Below are 19,738 nucleotides of genomic sequence, written 5' to 3' on the forward strand. Positions count from 1 at the left end.
GCCATTGATCTTTGTCTGTGCGAATGCGCATAGGTTGCCCAAACTCTTACGGGAATCGCCAAAGCGTGCGCGAGTAACGAGTGAATGGGCAAATGTCTATAAGGTACATTACATATGTAGAATTGTGGACAGTTGGGAATGTGAATCTCACGGGAAGCGTGCAAGGGATAAGTCCCTGCAGTCGCGCTATTCATCTGTGTCCTCGGTGGCTCAGATGGATAGAGCGTCTGCCATGAAAGCAGGAGACCCCGGGTTCGAGTCCCGGTCGGGGCACACATTTTCAGCTGTCCGCATCGAGGTATATCAACAACACCTGTCGGCAGCTGAGGGTTTCAGTCAGTCATCATTTAAGGAATAGACAGTGTTTCGAAAGGAGGATATAAGATGATCATCAACAAAGGCAAAACGAGGATAATGGAATGTAGTCGAATTAAATCGGGTGATGCTCCGGGTATTAAATTAGGAAATGAGACGCTTAAAGTAGTAAATGAGTTTTGCTATTTGGGAAGCAAAATAACTGATGCTAGTCGAAGTAGAGAGGATATAAAATGTAGGCTGGCAATTGCAAGGAAAACGTTTCTGAAGAAGTGAAATTTGTTAACATCGAGTGTAGATTTAAGTGTCAGGAAGTCGTTTCTGAAAGTATTTGTATGGAGTGAAGCCATGTATGGACGAAGAGAATAGAAGCTTTCGGAATGTGGTGCTACAGAGGAATGCTGAAGATTAGATGGGTAGATCACATAACTAAGAAGGAGGTATTGAATAGAATTGGAGAGAAGAGGAGTTTGTGGCACAACTTGACTAGAAGAAGGGATCGGTTGGTAGGGCACATTCTGAGACATCAAGGGATCACCAATTGAGTATTGGAGGGAAGCGTGGAGGGTAAAAATCGTAGAGGGAGACCAAGAGATGAATACACTAAACAGATTCAGAAGGATGTGCGTTGCAGTAGGTACTGGGAGATGAAGTAGCTTGCACGGGATAGAGTAGCACGGAGAACTGCATCATCTCTGGACTTAAGACCACAACAACAACAACATCGTTACTGGAATGATTCCCCATACGTCTTCGTTCTGCTTATACGCTTTCCTTACGCGTCACGTAACCGAAGCAGTCATTCTCGCAGTGGGCGACGTATGTTTTGGCTAATCAGTTTATACTGCTTCCGACCTTTTCACAATCGCCCATTTCTGTGCGCCGTTTCCCTGTTTTGGACATCACCTCGAACTAACTTGGGTAAAAGTGATTCAGTTTTAGGCTTTCTCAGAGTTGCGACAGGTACAGCAGGTGAGGAATTAGTCCGGCTGGCAGCCAACAGGCGTGCACACGAAGGGCAGGAGACGGGCTGGGCGACTCAGTGGAAAGGCCAGTGAGAGAGACGCGGTGCGCGGCTGGATGTGGGACAGGCGGCGCGGCTGCCCGTGTCGCAAGGCGGCGGTGCCGGGCCGGGCCGGGCCGGGCCTGCGGCTATTCCCGGGGACCTTGACACCGGGCCCCAGCTGACGCCACACGCCGTCTCGGCTGGCACACGCCTCGCCCGCTGCAGCGCCGCGTCGCGACTGCGAGCACCGTGATGGGCCGCGACCACTCCGAGTTCTGCACCAGCTCACGAACGGCCGCCCTTCAGTAATGTCCTAACATAAAAAAATCTATACGCTTAAAAAACAGAGAGAAATGTCGCACGTTGTGTCGTAAAACTACCGCAGGCTACTATAGATTGTCGTAAGTAAGCGTAGGCTACGACAGTTTTCCTAGTAGCTTTGGTCAGTTAAGATCGTAACCGCGTTACCTGCCTGTCAGGTGTGTTGCATATCTATCGGGCGCTACCTCGTTTCAACCGCTTTTGTTTACATATGCGATCAGTTCCTTACTAGATTCCCCAAGGAACCGAAAGTGGTCCATCGTCTACTAACTTAGCGCGGACGTATAAAGGGCCGCTTAACCAATGGAACATGTTACTTAAAAATAAGCAGTATTTAGAGAAAAATTCAAGTTCTCATTGTTTAATTCAGGTTTTATTCGAAAATTGTTGTTCAAAATGGCTCTGAGCACTATGTGACATAACTTCTGAGGTCATCAGTCGCCTAGAACTTAGAACTAATTAAACCTAACTAACCTAAGGACATAACACACATCCATGTCCGAGGCAGGATTCGAACCTGCGACCGTAGCGGTCGCTCGGTTCCAGACTGTAGCGCCTAGAACCGCACGGCCACTCCGGCCGGCGAAAATTGTTGATTTGTGACGTGGAACAGACGGATGTCGTAGTAAAAATAAAAAATAAAGCATTATCATACAGCGATAGAAAACGGTAAAAAAAGTATAATTACAAATATGCAAAACAAAAACATATCAAACGTAGCTTTAATACTTCGACAACCGGCCGGTGTGGCCGAGCGGCTCTAGGCGCTTCAGTCTGGAACCGCGCGACCGCTACGGTCGCCGGTTCGAATCCTGTCTCGGACATGGATGTGTGTGACGTCCTTAGGTTACTTAGGTTTAAGTAGTTCTACGTTCTAGGGGACTGATGACCTCAGATGTTAAGTCCCATAGTGCTCAGAGCCATTTGAACCAATACTTCGACGACGTTATACCCTGGGGAGCCAAAGAAACTAGTTTTTTTTATGTCTTCAGTCCTGAGACTGAATTGATGCAGCTGTCCATGCTACTCTATCCTGTGCAGGCTTATTCATCTCCCAGTACCTACTGCAACCTAGATCCTTCTGAATTTCTCTTTTAAAATTTTCTAACCTACCTGCCCGATTAAGGGATCTGACATTCCACGCTCCGTTCCGTATAACGTCAGTTTTCTTTCTCCTGATAACAACGTCCTCCTGAGTAGTCCCCGCCCGGAGTTCCGAGTGGGGGACTATTTTACCTCCGGAATATTTTACCCAAGAGGACGCCATCGTCATTTAACCTTACAGTAAAGCTGCATGCCTCGGGAAAAATTACGCCTATAGTTTTCCCCTGCTTTCAGCCGTTCGCAGTACCAGCACAGAGGGGCCGTTTTGGTTACTGTTACAAGGCCAGATCAGTCATTCATCTAGACTGTTGCCCCTGCAACTACTGAAAAGGCTGCTGCCCCTCTTCAGGGACCACACGTTTGTCTGGCCTCTCAACAGATACCCCTCCGTTGTGGTTGCACCTACAGACGTTATGCCCTGGATAGCCAAAGAAACTAGTACATCTGCTTAATATCGTGTAGGGCCTCCGCGAGCACGTAGAAGTGCCGAAACACGACGTGGTATGGACTCGACGTCTGAAGTAGTGCTGGAGGGAATTGACACTATGAAATCATGCAGGGTTGTCCACAAATCCGTAAGACTACGAGGGGGCGGCCAGCGGATGTGTTTAAACTCAGAAGAATGTTCCTGGAGCCACTCTGTAGCAATTCTGAACGTGTGGCGTGTCGCATTGTCCTGCTGAAATTGCACAAGTCCTCGGAATGCACAATGGACGGTGCAGGTGACAAGACAGGATGCTTACGTACGTGTCACCTATTAGAGTCGTATGTACACGTATCAGGGTTTCCATATCACGCTCCACACCATTACAGAGCCTCCACCAGCTTGAACAGTCCCATGCTGAAGTTCATGGTCCATGGATTCATGAGGTTGTCAACAAACCCGTACACTCCATTCGCTCGACATAACTCGAAACGAGACTCGTCCGACCAGGCAACATGTTTCTAGTCATCAACAGTCCAATGTCGGTGTTGACGAACCCAAGCGAGTCGTAAAGCTTTGTGTCGTGCAATCATCAAGGGTACACGAGTGGGGGCTTCGGCTCCAAAAGCCCATACCAGTGATGTTTTGTTGAATGGTTCGTACGCTGACATTTGTTGATGGCCCACCACAGAAATCTGTAGCAATTTCCGGAAGGGTTGCACTTCTGTCAAGCTGAAGGATTGTCTTCAGTGGTCGTTGGTCCCGTTTTTGCAAGATCTTTTTCTGACCGCAGCGATGTCGGAAATTTGATGTTTCACCAGATTCCTGATATTCACGATACACTCGTGAAATGGTCGTACAGGAATATCGCCACTTCATCGCTACCTCGGAGATGCTGTGTCCCATCGTTCGTGCACCGACTGTAACACCACCATCAAACTCACCTAAATCTTGATAACCTGCCATTGTGGCAGCAGTAACCGATCTAACAACTGCGCCAGACACTTGTTGTCTTATATAGGCGTTGCCGATCGCAGCGCCGTATTCTGCCTGTTTACATATCTCTGTTTTTGAATACTCATGCCTATACCAGTTTCTTTGGCGATTCCGTGTACAAACATGTTTCTGTAATTGCTAAACGATTTTCACACTTATCAGCTATAACAGGAAACTTTGGCCTTTGATCATGATGGGCAACGTTCTGCTGAGTACAAAATAACAACAATAACTATATATTTTTGTGTTTACTGCTTGAAAACTGCACTTGCATCAAAAGTATTTGTTTTTGTTACATAAAAGCGCAGCTAATTTTTAAAATTTATGAAACGCAATTTATATTTTTTAAGGATATGAAATACACAATGGACTAAAACTGAACGATGTGCTGTTCTAATTATGTGCGAAACAGACAGACAAAAAATAAGGAGAAGTCGTCGCAGTTCCTCTCTCACACATTCATTTATGTCTCTTTTCATACCAGTACTACCGGTAACCATACCGTTTACTAAGTCATTTATGTACTGTACCAAAACCACCGAAACGTAGTTTTGGTAGAGCGCAACTCTGTCATAAAGGTACGAGCTGCTATAGTCGCCGGCCAGAGTAGCCGTTCGGTTCTAGGCGCTACAGTCTGGAACCGAGCGACCGTTACGGTCGCAGGTTCGAATCCTGCCTCGGGCATGGATGTGTGTGATGTCCTTAGGTTAGTTAAGTTTAATTAGTTCTAAGTTCTAGGCGACTGATGACCTCAGAAGTGAAGTCGCATAGTGCTCAGAGCCATTTGAACCTTTTTTTTTTTTTTTTGCTATAGTCACGCTGTCAGAGGGGTAAGGAGCAGTAGACTTCTTTTAGTAAGGAATGCCATTTTTGTCTGTACTTGTAAGCTCATTATGTCCTCCTTGTTTCGTCCGTCATCCGTAATTTTGCTTCCGAAGTAGCAGAATTTCTCCTCCACCGTCTACTACGTGGTCCCCAATTCTGATGTTCGTCCTAACTCAGTTAGTTCTGCTTCTCAATCCTTTTTCTTGGGCTTACTCTCGGTGCGTATTCTGTGGTTAGTAGACTGTTCATTGCACTGAACAGCTCCGTTAACTGTTCCTCACTTTCGTAGAGTATAGCAATGTCATCAGCGATCTTGTCTTTGATATGCTTCCACCCAGAATTTGAGTCCCACTTTTGAGCATTTCCTTTATTTCTTTCATTGCTTCTTTGAAATACACGTGGGCGAATAATGAGAGAGACTGTATCCCTGCCTTAAGCCCATTTTAACGTGAGCTCTTCTCTTTTCGTCTTCCATTCCTTGATTCCTTCACTTATTGTGTATTAACGTTTTTTGCCATGGCATATACCTTTTTTTCGGAGTATATAGAAGAAATTAGACTACCACACGTAGATGAATTCTTTTTCTAGGTCCGTAAATACTATGGAAGTGCTGCACTCATTCAATAAAGCCATTGTGAACAATGTATATTTCCCGTAACAAGAACTGCAATGATATCATGATGCTCCTTAGGTTTATTCAGTTTATTGAATGGCAGCTAACTCTAAATATAGATAAATGTAAATTAATGCAAAAAATGGCTCTGAGCACTATGGGACTCAACATCTTTGGTCATAAGTCCCCTAGAACTTAGAACTACTTAAACCTAACTAACCTAAGAACATCACACACACCCATGCCCGAGGCAGGATTCGAACCTGCGACCGTAGCAGTCCCGCAGTTCCGGACTGCAGCGCCAGAACCGCACGGCCACCGCGGCCGGCAAATTAATGCAGATGAATAGGAAAAAGAATCCCGTAATGTTTGAATACTCCATTAGTAGTGCAGCGCTTCACACAGTCATGTCGATTAAATATTTGGGCGTACAATTGCAGAGCGATATGAAGTGGGACAAGCATGTAATGGTAGTTGTGGGGAAGGCGGGTAGTCGTCTTCGGTTCATTGGTAGAATTTTGGGAAGATGTGGTTCATCTGTAAAGGAGACCGCTTATAAAACACTAATACGACCTATTCTTGAGTACTGGTCGAGCGTTTGGTATCCCTATCAGATCGGAGTCAGGGAGGACATAGGAGCAATTCAGAGGCGGGCTGCTATATTTGTTACTGGTGTGTTTGATCATCACGCGAGTGTTAAAGAAATGCTTCAGGAACTCGGGTGGGAGTCTCTAGAGGAAAGGAGGCGTTCTTTCCGTGAATCGCTACTGAGGAAATTTAGAGAACCAGCATTTGAGGCTGACTGCAGTACAATTTTACTGCCGCCAACTTACATTTCGCGGAAAGACCACAAAGATAAGAGAGATTAGGGCTCGTACAGAGGCATATAGGCAGTCATTTTTCGCTCGTTCTGTTTGGGAGTGGAACAGGGAGAGGAGATGCTAGTTGTGGTACGAGGTACCCTCCGCCACGCACCGTGTGGTGTATTGCGGAGTATGTATGTAGACGTAGATTGCCTTTCTTTCCCTCGCTGTTCGCGAACTTTCCTCGCCACTCCTCTGTCGCCAGAGCTCGCAGCGGGTCGAGCACGGCTCCGCCGTGTGTTGGATGCAGCGCTGAGTTCTGCAGATGAGCACGGGGGACAGCCAGGCGGCCTGTGGGGGGAGCCGGTCTTACGTCAGCCCTGAGGAGGCCGCGCGACTTGTTTGCCCGCGGTTGCCCAACGCGGACGTTCCCAGCCCGCTGTCAACAGAATTTGGACACCCGCACGCACTTCTAGAGCCAGTCCGACTCGACCGCGGACAGAGTGAGGGACACCGAAAATAAATGTTTGTACGCCGACACTAAACAATAACAATAACCACTTAACTGTTACATGCTGCAACGAAAGTAACAGCTGGAGTAGCCCGAGGAAACATAATGAAAACCTCTAACGTTCTCAACGTACAGCGTGTCCCTCTCAAAAAAACGCTAAAGGAGACATGGTGATGAACTGGCACCATATGCTAGAGCATCTCAAAGAATTTACACTACTGGCCATTAAAATTGCTACACCAAGAAGAAATGCAGATGATAAACGGGTATTCATTGGACAAATATATTATACTAGAACTGACACGTGATTACATTTTCACGCAATTTGGGTGCATAGATCCTGATAAATACAGTACCCAGAACAACCACCTCTGGCCGTAATAACGGCCTTGATACGCCTGGGAATTGAGTCAAACAGAGCTTGGATGGCCCTGCCCGAGGCAGGATTCGAACCTACGACCGTAGCGGTCGCGCGGTTCCAGACTGTAGCGCCTAGAACCGCTCGGCCACCCCGGCCGGCCTAACGCTGATTCATGATCCTGTTTTTGTAAACTGTGTTCCTTACATTTTACCTAACTGATTTTCCTTATTAAATTATATTAATTTTCATAAATTATAATTTCGAAGTTTTTATTTTTTTAATAAAAATATTTCAACTTAGTTTTAATTTTTTATTCTAATTAACTGCTAATTTTTCATCATGTGGATTCGAATGTCATATTATTTTGCAATATATATATATATATATATATATATATATATATATATATATATATACGGTTGGAACATGTGTGGTGGGATGCCTACGGCGCGACAGCTGATGGGTGCACATAGCTAATACAGCAGGGAAACAGTAATCTCTACAGTAAGCAGGGCAATGCCATGGCCCTGCCCATATATATATATATTTGGGGTGGAAAACAAGCAAAAGTATTACACGAGCGGTCATAATAAAAATAAAAGCACTTTTAGAAAAGTGACATAACTAGAAAACTTAATTAATAATTACCTGAAAACACCTCATATTTGACGAGAACAGAACTACATTTCCAAATTACTGTTGCATAGAATATAATGAACTCTACTGCCAAAAAATACTTACTCAGAATCTAAGAGAAGCTTATACAGTTTCAATGTAAGCTTTATAGAATACATTAAGTAGATTTTTCTCAAGTATTGCTCTTATGAGTGTGTCACTGTTGTTGCCGGCTAGAGATATGCATTTTTTTAATGTAATTTTATTTTATTTGGGGCCATTTACAGAGACCTGACACCTAGATGCTAAGGCACGTGACGCTTTTTCAGTCTCACCTTTTACATACACAGAACACGGTGAATTCTTCTAATTTTAATAAGTGTAACGATGTTGTAGCTTTAAACAATTGTAAACTTACAACTAATTATAGAATGGAAATACTTAAGCCGGCCGGAGTGGCCGTGCGGTTCTAGGCGCTGCAGTCTGGAACCGAGCGACGCTACGGTCGCAGGTTCGAATCCTGCCTCGGGCATGGATGTGTGTGATGTCCTTAGGTTAGTTAGGTTTAATTAGTTCTACGTTCTAGGCGACTGATGACCTCAGAAGTTAAGTCGCACAGTGCTCAGAGCCATTTGAACCATTTTTTTGAAATGCTTAAAACTAACAATTTATGAAACAAAAGGAAAATAGAAAGAGGCTAGGAAAGAATTTAAATTTAATGGATGATTGGTTAGAGTAGAAGGGAGAGGTGAGTCCCGCCACCACAAGAGGACGCGGGTGAATGTCGAAGTATGTTCAGCGAGCCGTTGACTTCCGGACGCCTTTAATTGTGCTGAGTTATTATAAACTCCATTTTAAAACCAAAAACAGAGTTTATATGCGTTGTAGAGAGGGAGTCTGTTAATGACGTTGTAATGTGTGTTTTTTTAACTATTATAATTCCTCATATCTAAGTACAAGCTTAGTGATTCGTTGCGGTATGATCACAGTCGCTATCTAATTTTAATACATACATTTCTGTTTTGTAGGGCACTAAAAGGTTGATTTTCTGGTCCCTTTATGTGTCTAAGCTTACTTTACGATTAGGCTATATTTACACTTTGACTATGTGGATTTTGTGCTACGTGCATATTGACTCTTGCTTTTTTTATTGCCCGTATTCGTCTACCCTGTGGAGTTAAACTTGGTGAGATATGTACGGATACTGTTTTGATCTAGAGATGCGGAGACCGCTCGAAGACACTGTACAATTCCGGTCGATCTAATGATAGGAAATACAAGCGAACAATACTGCCACCACACGCAAGTACGGTTGGAACATGTGTGGCGGAATGCCTACGGCGCGACAGCTGAGGGGTGCACCTAGCTAATACAGCAGGGAAACAGTAATCTCTACAGTAAGCAGGGCAATGCCATGGCCCTGCCCATTTGTTTATTTACGCCGCCGACGCACGTGACGTCGGCGACACGTGCCCAGCTAGGCTAGACAGCGGGGTGGCGGCATTCCGGCGCAGGCGAGGCGAAGCGCGGCGTCGCCCGCAGGAGGGGCGCGCGCGTGGGCGGCGGGCAATTAGTGGGCGGCGCAATATTTGCGGAGGCCAGGCCGGCGCTGCGTGACGTCAGCAGGGCAGGGCGCGGCCCACGGCTGCCAACCGGCCGGCCGCTAATGTCCCGCGCGGCCCTGCGCCGCGCTGCGTGGAACACGCCCACGCCCACCGGAGTCGGTGCTGCCGCCTCCGCGTGCCCTTTGCCACCGCACGGATCGCCGCTCCTGGCGCCGCGGCGCGGCCGAGGGCGGAAGCTTACTTCACCACTGCACGCGCTCGTAACGACATCCGGTGCTGAATGCTTCCCATTATAAAAATAAGAATAATATACAAAAGAATGGAAAAGAAAGTTGAGGATCTGTTCCATGACTATCAGTTTAGCTTTAGGAAAGTTAAAGGCACGAGAAGCAGCTCTGACATTGTGTTTGATAATAGAAGCAAGATTGAATACAAATCAAGACACGTTTATACGATTTGTCGAGAACGTCAAATGGCGCAAGATGTTCGAAATTCTTAGGAAAATAGGGGTACACTACACACAAAAACGGGTAATGTACAATATGTAAAAGAGCCAAGACGCCACGATAAGAGTGGAAGACCAACAAAGAACTGTGCGGATTAAAAAAGATGGCTGACTTGCGTGTGACGAGGGCCTCCCGTCGGTTAGACCGCTCTCTTGGTGCAAGTCTTTCCATTTGACGCCACTTCGGCGACTTGCGCGTCGATGGGGATAAAATGATGATGATTACCACAACACAACACCCAGTCCCTGAGCGGAGAAAATCTCCCGCCCAGCCGGGAATCGAACCCGGGCCCTTAGGATTGACAGTCCGTCGCGCTGACCACTTTTTTTTTTTTTTAAATCTCATTTCGCTCTATATTGGTCGATGAATTTGTTCGTGGCGGACGTCGATGACAACCGTTGAGGTTCTTTTTTGATCCGTTCACTCGGTTTTTTTATTTCAGAGAGTAGCTAACCCTCTGACCGAACACGCTGAGCTACCGTGCCGGTACCACTCAGCTACCGGGGGCGGATGTAAGAGAGGTATGTAGTCTTTCGTTACTACTGTTCATTCCATATATCGAAGAAATAGTGATCAAAATAAAATAAAGTTTCATATGAGGGACTAGATTCGAGGTGAAAGGATATCAGTGATAAGATTCGCTGATGACATTGCTATCCTCAGCAAAAGTGAGGAAAAAATACAGGATCTGCTGAATACAATGAATAGTCTAATGCGCAGAAAATACGAACTGAGAGTAAATCGAAGAAAGACGAAAATAATGAGAAATAGGAAGGGCATTCCTGGCTAAGAGGAATCTACTAGTATCAAACACAAGTCTGAATGTAAGGAAGAAATTTCTGACAATTTACATTTGGAGCGCAGAATCACATGGTTGCGAAATATGGACAGTGGGAAAACTGAAAAGGAGAGAATCGAAGCATCTGAGATGTGGTGCTACAGACGAATGTTGAAAGTTAGATGGATTGATAAGATAAGGAATGAAGAGGTTCGGCACAGAATCGGAGAGGAAAGAAACATACGTGAAACACTGACGATAAGAAGGAATAGAATGGTAGGACATCTGTTAAAACATCAGGGACGTTCCATGGGAGCTCAGAGGGTAAAAACTGCAGAGGAAGACAGAGATTGGAATGCAGCCAGCAATTAACTGAGCGCCGGCCGTGGTGACCGAGCGGTTCTAGGCGCTTCAGTCCAGAACCACGCGGCTGCTACGGTCGCAGGTTCGAATCCCGCCTCGGGCATGGATGTGTGTGATGTCCTTAGGTTAGTTAGGTTTAAGCAGTTCTAAGTCTAGGGGACTGATGACCTCAGATGTTAAGTCCCATAGTGCTTAGAGCCATTTGAACCATTTTGAATTAACTGAGAACGTTGCTGCTCTGAGATGAAACGGTTGGCACAGAAGAGGAATTCGTGGCGGACCGCATCAAACCAGTCACACTCGCCGTTACGGGAAATATTATTACGCCATGCAATGCTACTCCGAGGAACTGTTAGAATAACTGAGGCACAAGACGCTGCTTCCCTTCCTCACCGTATCACCACCACTGCTATGTTTTCGATTGGCGACCCAAGTGCAAAGAAACTTTCGTCGAGTTTACAACGAAGCGCCCCCGTCGTTCAAGACTATAAAGAAGTGGTGTGACCAGTTTTTGGCTACTGGGAGTGTTGCGAAAGGGCACGGTTGTGGTAAGCCTGGGATCATATGAGGAACAAGTGCGGCGGTCATTCGAACAGAAGTCAGTGCGACAGGCAGCACGAGAACTTCGTATGAAACGTTCAACAGTGCACAAAGTGCTTCATCAGCGATTACGTTTGTACGCATATAAAGTGCAGGCTGTGCAAGAAATCAAGCCTGATCATCGACCAAAGCGAGAAGAATTTGCATGTGTCATGTTAGATCGCATTGCCGCGGACGAGACATTTTTACCACGCGTGATGTTTACTGACGAGGCAACCTTTCACGTGTCAGGGGCTGTCAATCGTCACAATGTGCGCATCTGGAGGTCCGAAAATCCACATGCACGTAGGGAACACATGCGCGACAGTCCGAAAGTTAATGTGTGGTGTGGCTTGATGATAAATCGCATTGTTGGGCCGTTTTTCTTTCAGGGGCCGACTGTGGATGGAGTCATCTACCTGGACATGTTGGAACAATTTGCCGTGCCACAGATAACAGACCTGCAGCCAAATGTGATGTTTCAACAGGACGGTGCACCACCCCATTGGAGCCTTGATGTCCGAAAATTTTTAAATGACACATTCCCCCGACGATGGATTGGCCGTGGAGGTTCAATTCCTTGGCCGCCATGTTCGCCCGACATAACACCCCTCGACTTTTTCTTGTGGGGTTATGTGAAAGACTGGGTATACGCTACACCAGTAAAGGACCTGCAAGACTTGAAACAGCGCATAAGAATTGTCATCACAGAACAGATGCTCCGCAACACATGGCACGAAATCGATTATAGACTTGATATTCTTCGCGCTACCCGTGTTCAAGTGTACTGAACCGTCCACCTGTGTATGAAAACTTGATGAGCTGCTGTATGATTTCCCTGTTTCCTCTCAGATTTTATGATTTCAAATGTTGGAGCCTCATTGTGGACACCCTGTACTGCTGATGACGGACAGTTACATGAACAACATTGTGCTATTACGAAAATAAAGGGAACGCAATGATGATGTTGAATCTTTACTGAAACATGTATGGGTGAAACAACAAGAAAACTGCGTCTATTTAAGGCAGAATCCGTTTCAAAACATTTATTTAAATGCAATGTAGACACAAAAAGTGAGTTTTAACGTTGAGTATTTTTGGTTGCTAATGCACGTACGACTTCTCAGTGGCGGACAGAAATTGGCTGGTATTTGTAGGGAAAGCTTCAGAGTGCGATATGTAGCATACTACAGCGCAGTCCAAAATTAAAGCAACAAACCGCTATTTCCACGTCCTCTGTCCAGTTCACGACATTATCGTACAAACTGTCAACCAGATGTCCGTACCACTGAACTCAACAAACTAACGGACGAAATCTCGAAGATCCAACAAACAGAATACTTGCGCAACAGACCCTACCGAAGCCAAGTCGGTCCAAACAGACGTCACGATGCCCAGGGGGACACAGATATGATTAGCACCACGAGTGATGAAGAAGAAACAGATACAGACCAGGGCACCAACACAGATATTGAAGCGTCCAGCGCGGATGATCCATAGTGTCAACCAAGTCAAATTCAAAGAACAGAGTGGAACAACCGACAAGAGGTGCACAAGTCACACACAATCCTAAAATCAGATTGCACCTTATATATAAATAGTTAACAGCATCTCCATGTCCAATAAGAGCTTAAAGCTAGGTACCTCTTCAAGGGACCTACGCCTTCCGTTAAGAGGCAGCGCACAGTCTGTATGGAAGGATCTTAATTGTGGTCCCTCTCTTTTGAGCCCAACCCGACGGATACCTATGGTAGATCGGGGAAAACCACCGCTCAGGCTGTGTTGCTGGCGGGGCCGGAAGGTGCTAACTGCCACACCACGTATCATTGTAAGTCTCATTGGCTCAGTGTGAACTGTTTGTACAACCAACCTACACAGCCTATACCTCAACCTCCACTATACTAAGAACTTCTCATCTGAAGCTTAAAGTTGGGCACCTCTTCAAGGGACCTACGCCCCCCTGGTAAGAGGCGGCGCACGTCCTGGATGGAAGGATCTTAATTGTGGTTCCTCTCTTTTGAGCCCAACCCGACGGATACCTATGGTAGATCGGGGAAAACCACCGTTCAGGTCGTGTTGTCGGCGGGGCCGGGAGGTGCTTGCGCCTGATGTACTCTACTAGGAGCCTTGTAGGCTCAACACAAACCGTTAGCGTCATTACCTTATTACTTTTACCACGAGTACCCTTTCATTAGCAACTTTGAGCCAAACACAAAATCAGTTACCTCTCTATTGTATATCGTAAATAGTTTAGCAGGCTGGACATGGAGGTCTTAGTCTTAGTTTCTAGCTTTAACGTACCCTAATCTCTTCTAGTTAAGGTAGTTTTTAGGATGGTAGATGTTAAAGGCATGGTGAGCAACGGCCAGCGTCTTGAGGGTCGTTCCAAGACCCGGGCCGCCGCCCACAACCAGGTGACGGGCAATATTATACCTATAACTTCTCTATTCAGTTCTCTTCCTTCCTTCTTTCTAAATATTTAATTTCGTTTTGTTTATTAATATCTTACTTGATTTTGTATTAGTTATAAGTTTTTCTAATGCTGCACAAAAAAAAAGATATCAAATGGATCTAAACAGCCCGCCTCCACGTGGCGGGACACGGGCAACGGTGTGAGTGGGGACGGGAGACGGAGTGGTGTTACTTTCAGTCACACCGGACCCCGGACCCAGCCACAGCGGCTAAGTGGCAATATACGACCCACCATACGAAATTAGACGGTGGGTCATAAAATATAAGCAGCTAGTGAAAAAAAAAGTGTCCGTACCATTGTGTTCTGCACGGAAGATGGCATTCCGGTCAACGGACAACAGTGCCAACGATGATGTCTGGACACCTATGAAAAGAGGTTGTGTTTGCCGGGTAGCCCCACATCCACAATCGCTGTGGTGGGGGGCTACAAAAAGGAAGGAAGCAGGGGAGTCGCAAACTTATGTAACCCGATGGCGTAGTGTGAATCGTTCTGTTGTTTCTCGGATGTGGCGACAGTTTGTGGAGACCAAAACTGTATGTCAAAGACCAGGGAACGGCAGACCACGTGTGACTTCAGAAGAGAGGACCGTTATTTGGCTGTAAGAGCACGACGGTACCGCCTTAGCACAGAATGGGACCTAGCATATGAGCTCGCAACATCCTCTGGACGTGTTGTAACGAGGCTAAAGCCGTCGGCACACGGACCGTGCTGTCGAACGTTAACGTTGAGCGTGCCAAGTTGAACGTGCTGCTGAACGCTCAGGAATGATGCGACTTGTGCATACGGTACGTACGCCCCAACATTGTATACGCGATAGCAACGCACTCCAGCGGCAGTTGAGGGATGTTTCTAGTTCGTAAATCACACTGTTTACTCAACGGGCGCGCATAAAATTCCCACGTTAGCTCTATCAAAACGCACATTTCCTCCATCGTCCACGAAAAGGGAAGTACCATGTCCAATCAATAAGGACACAGGCTTATAAAAGTTCCAGTACAAACAGTGCGGTACAAATTTGGAATACTTCTCCGCATAAGATAAATATTATTTCTTCATTCCCACATTTTAGTAAAGCCTCAAGGTCAGTCTTACTTGATCACTGTTCTTACCCAGTAGCAGAATCTTTGCAACATGTGAATTACGAAGCGTAAAAGAAAAAGGAGCAAAATATCTTTAGACAAGTAGCGCAAGCTGCCCTGTACATTAAGCCAATCGAACAAAGTCACTCCTCAAAAAAAGGTGAACTTATATTTACATAACATCAAATATTATAGTATATACTTATATTAAACTAATAACAAAGTACCAGAACCTAATAAAAACGGGAATGTTACGAAAAAACATTTACAAGTCTCACGACGCGAGCCGCCGCCCCAACAAATAATTCAATACTGGACAGTGACGCTACTCAGAACACTAAGGGACTGATGACCTTCGCTGTTTAGTCCCCCTTAAACATCCCGACAACTACCACCAACATAACACTAAACCAACAACACACGCCATGTATTTAATCATATTATGTTACCACTTGCTGAAAACCTTAATCGTAGATATGTTACTGATTGAAATTTAATTATTACAAACTGTACCAAGAACAATGCGTTTTGGGTGTCGCTGCCTTCAAATAGCCTACTCTCATAATACGCAAGTTACAATAATTCTTTTGCCACGAATATGATGTTTCTCATTATTTTACTGGAACGAATCACACAGTTAACAACGGGTTTTCCAGTGATTCTCAATTTGCTGGTGCTCAGAAACGGCATATGTGCATATAGGCTTGAAATGAATGCCAATATGGCGCCTCACTACTCTGTACTGAAGGGAGACGGCGTGCGTGTGACGTAGGTGGCGTTGTGCCATCTCATTGGTCAACGCTCAGACGCACGCTCAGAATATCTGACATGCCAGATACAGCTCTGCACGTTCGGAAAGACTCCCGAACGTGCTATTCCACACTCTGACGTCAGAAACGCGGCACGCTCAACGTTTGGATGCACGGTCCGTGTGCCGACGGCTTAACAGTGTGCAGAAGTCTTCGGTAAAGTGGCCTTCATTGTCGGAGACCTGCTTATGTCTACCTTTAACGCGTCTTCAGAAAAGGGAATGTCTAGATTGGAGTCATCAAAATGGTTCAAATGGCTCGGAGCACTGAAATTGTACGGGTAAATCGGAAAAGTATAGCTGCTGTCAGGTATAGTGATGAAATCTTGGGACCTCATTCGCGGTTGTTACGAAGTGCTGTGGGCCCAGACTTCGTATTCTACATCTACATCTACATGGATACTCTGCAAATCACATTTAAGTGCCTGGCAGAGCGTTCATCGAACCACCTCCACAATTCTCTGTTATTCCAATCTCGTATAACGTGCGGAAAGTACGAACACCTATATCTTTCCGTACGAACTCTGATTTCCCTTATTTTGTCGTGGTAATCGTTTCCCCCTATGTAGGTCGGTTTAAACAAGATATTTTCACATTCGGAGGAGAAAGTTGGTGATTAGTATTTCGTGAGAAGATTCCGTCGCAACGAAAAACGCCTTTCTTTTAATGATGTCCAGCCCAAATCCTGTATCATTTCTGTGACACTCTCTCCCATATTTCGCGATAATACAAAAACGTGCTGCCCTTCTTTGAACTTTTTCGATGTACTCCGTCAGTCCTATCTGGTAAGGATCCCACACCACGCAGCAATATTCTAAAAGAGGACGGACAAGCATAGTGTAGGCAGTCTCCTTAGTAGATCTGTTGCATTTTCTTAAGTGTACTGCTTATAAAACGCAGTCTTTGGTTAGCCTTCCCCACAACATTTTCTATGTGTTCCTTCCAACTTAAGTTGTTCGTAATTGTAACACCTAGGTATTTAGTTGAATTTACGGCTTTTAGTTTAACGAATTCCTTTTAGCACTCATGTGGATGACCTCACACTTTTCGTTAATTAGTGTCAACTGCCAATTTTCGCACCATTCAGATATCTTTTCTAAATCGTTTTGAAATTTGTTTTGATCACCTGATGACTTTATTAGTCGATAAACGGCAGCGTCATCTCCAAACAACCTAAGACGGCTGCTCAGATTGTCTCCCAAATTGTTTATATAAATAAGGAAGAGCAAAGGGCCTATAATAGCACCTTGGGGAACGCCAGAAATCACTTCTGTTTTACTCGATGACGATAATGCTTGACCTCACAGAGCACGGGTCGTTGATGCTTTCTTGGAAACAGAAGGTATTGCAGGCGTGCGGTGGCCTGCTGTGAGCAGCTCTGCAGGAAGAATGGGCGTTATTTGACATCATTCACAGCCTGCCCCGTCGTTGTCAGACCTGTATTGCTACCAGACGCGGTCACACCCCTTACTGAGTACATCAACCAATTGTCGTAATGTATGTATAAATCCGTTAAGTCGGAAAAAACGAAGAGCATTTTGTGTCTACCGTTATGCATGTTGCAGTTGTTTACGATCTGTATTCTTTACATTGTTTCTACTTTACTATCACCTTGCAAAATTTCTATTTGTTGCTCTGATTTTAGACACCAGTGTATATTAACATAATAATTATTGGTTGTAGTAGATTTCTTTACACATATAAAACACACTATCATTAGGAGAAGCTGACGGCATCTAATCTGAAAGTTACTACAAAGAAGGAAGATGCGCGAAGTCAACAGACTTAGCTTTTTTGCTAGCTACATTTAGTAACAGAATTAGACGTAACAGTAACAAACATAGCAGACGAAGTAACACATTATTTAAGTGGATCAGAATAATTGTTCACACTACGATATCTGCAAATCATGAACTGGACGAAAGGAATGGATAACTTTAAATACATTAGCACTTTATGTTTGACATAACAATTAGTGCGTAAGCGATCATGCCAGTGCCCTCAACAATGCATGAGAAATGTGTGTCATGACCAACAAAAATAATTTTATATGCGAACTTGCGCCGTTACGATATATTTCTTCGAAAGAAAAAGGATGAAACGTGGACATTCGTTTCATTTATGAGCGTCACAATGGATATCGATAAGCACACTACATGAATGTTTTTGGAAGACAGTGTATCAACAGAGGTGAAAAAAATACGGATCTATTTTTTATTATAATTCTCATTAGTCTAAGTATTCTGTGTTAGGAAACTAAGTATAAAATACGATGAAACTGATGATGTTAACATGTCAAGCACAAAATAGTCCTTTACGAACGAGGGCAATTTTGCGACGATCTTCCGTTTCTCTAGCAGCAACCGAAGAGAGAACCTTAGGTTGGTTTGGCAGTGGTCATAAACATTTAGTTATTGCGTCATTGAAAATACGATCTCTGCAGTTTCGATGGAGAAAAAATGAAAATGATTCAAGCGCACACTGTTCACGATCAGAAACTTCCGATTCTGATCCATTAACTAATTTCATCAGAGTATCTTCTTCATTAGGGCTGTGATGTCGCATACACAGAAACCGCGGACGCGAAAATCCCGACATTGCTTGGGAGAGTAGCTGGGCCAGCTATTCGCTGAAAATCTCTTGTTAAATCTCTCAGCTGACATGGAAAACATGTGATCTACTTTCAGTAATGGAATAACCACATAACACGACTAAAAATAATTCCGAAGAGCAGAGAAATGGAAGAAATCGCTGCCCTTCGCTGCTGTAATAGACCGCGCAGGAGAACTGAAGGAGAAGCACAAAAAAAAAGAAAAAAAAAAAGCGAAAGCGCGAACGGAAGGCAAATGACGCGCTCGTGGGGCCCAGTACAAACTTCGCCGTTTGCTTTTACGCTCTATTACGCGTAATGCCGTACTGCATTATATGCCGTAATGAAACACGCTTCGCTTTCATTCAGTTTGAATTTCCATTTCATCTTGTTTGTTTGATTGTAGAGGAGCAGCAAAAATTACGCACCTAGCAAGGATAAAGCAGAGGGGGGGAAAAGGCGAGAGAGGTGGGCAGCGCACACGGTGGATGGTGTGGGATGAGGAAGGGGCACTCGTACGCCGAGAACAAGGAAGCCGCAGAGAGGAGGGGGGGGGAGGGTCAGCTATTCATAAGCTCGTTACGTACCCCCTCTCCAGTCTCCCACGAGGTTTTCCTCCCTCTTTTTTTTTTTTTTATTGCCCCACCCAAAAACAGACGAGGGCATCGCGAGCGACGGAGAGAGAGAGAGAGAGAGAGAGAGAGAGAGAACGGCGAGGACGCGGCCAGGAGGACAGGAAGCGCGGGGGCCAAATGCAGTGCGTGCACACCTGCCGCGTTGCCTTGGAAACAGGTGCCCGCGGAAACAAAAGCCGGCCGCCGCTGCACCGCGCACGCCCGCCAGCGGCTTTCCCCCACCCGCCGGACCGGCTGCCCCCCTCCCCCGCCCGACACTCCTTCTCCTTCGCTACTGCCCTCCCTCCCGCTTTAACACTATTCCGCTTTGCGCTCTTCCCGTGCCGAACAGCGAGGGCGCGTTATCGTGATTTGCGCGTAATGCGGAATGGCTATTATGTAATGGAGTTACACGCTGCGGAAAGAGTACACTGCCCCGCTTTTTCTGTTTGACCGAGTTTCGCCGATCATCGGCTCAGTTCTTTTGCC

General features: G+C 45.4%; 1 protein-coding gene and 1 non-coding gene across 2 annotated transcripts in view; one reads left to right on the forward strand and one right to left on the reverse strand.

The window, feature by feature from the left end:
* The window catches only part of LOC124802692 (nucleolar protein 4-like), a 432,554-nt gene that overhangs the window by 237,717 nt on the left and 175,099 nt on the right, over positions 1-19,738 (reverse strand). The gene's annotated exons all lie outside the window — the stretch shown is intronic.
* Trnas-uga lies at positions 200-273 on the forward strand. The gene has a single exon. It is a non-coding gene; the product is annotated as a tRNA-Ser (tRNA).

Source organism: Schistocerca piceifrons, chromosome 6 (assembly GCF_021461385.2).
Source record: "Schistocerca piceifrons isolate TAMUIC-IGC-003096 chromosome 6, iqSchPice1.1, whole genome shotgun sequence".
Lineage (NCBI taxonomy): Eukaryota > Metazoa > Arthropoda > Insecta > Orthoptera > Acrididae > Schistocerca > Schistocerca piceifrons.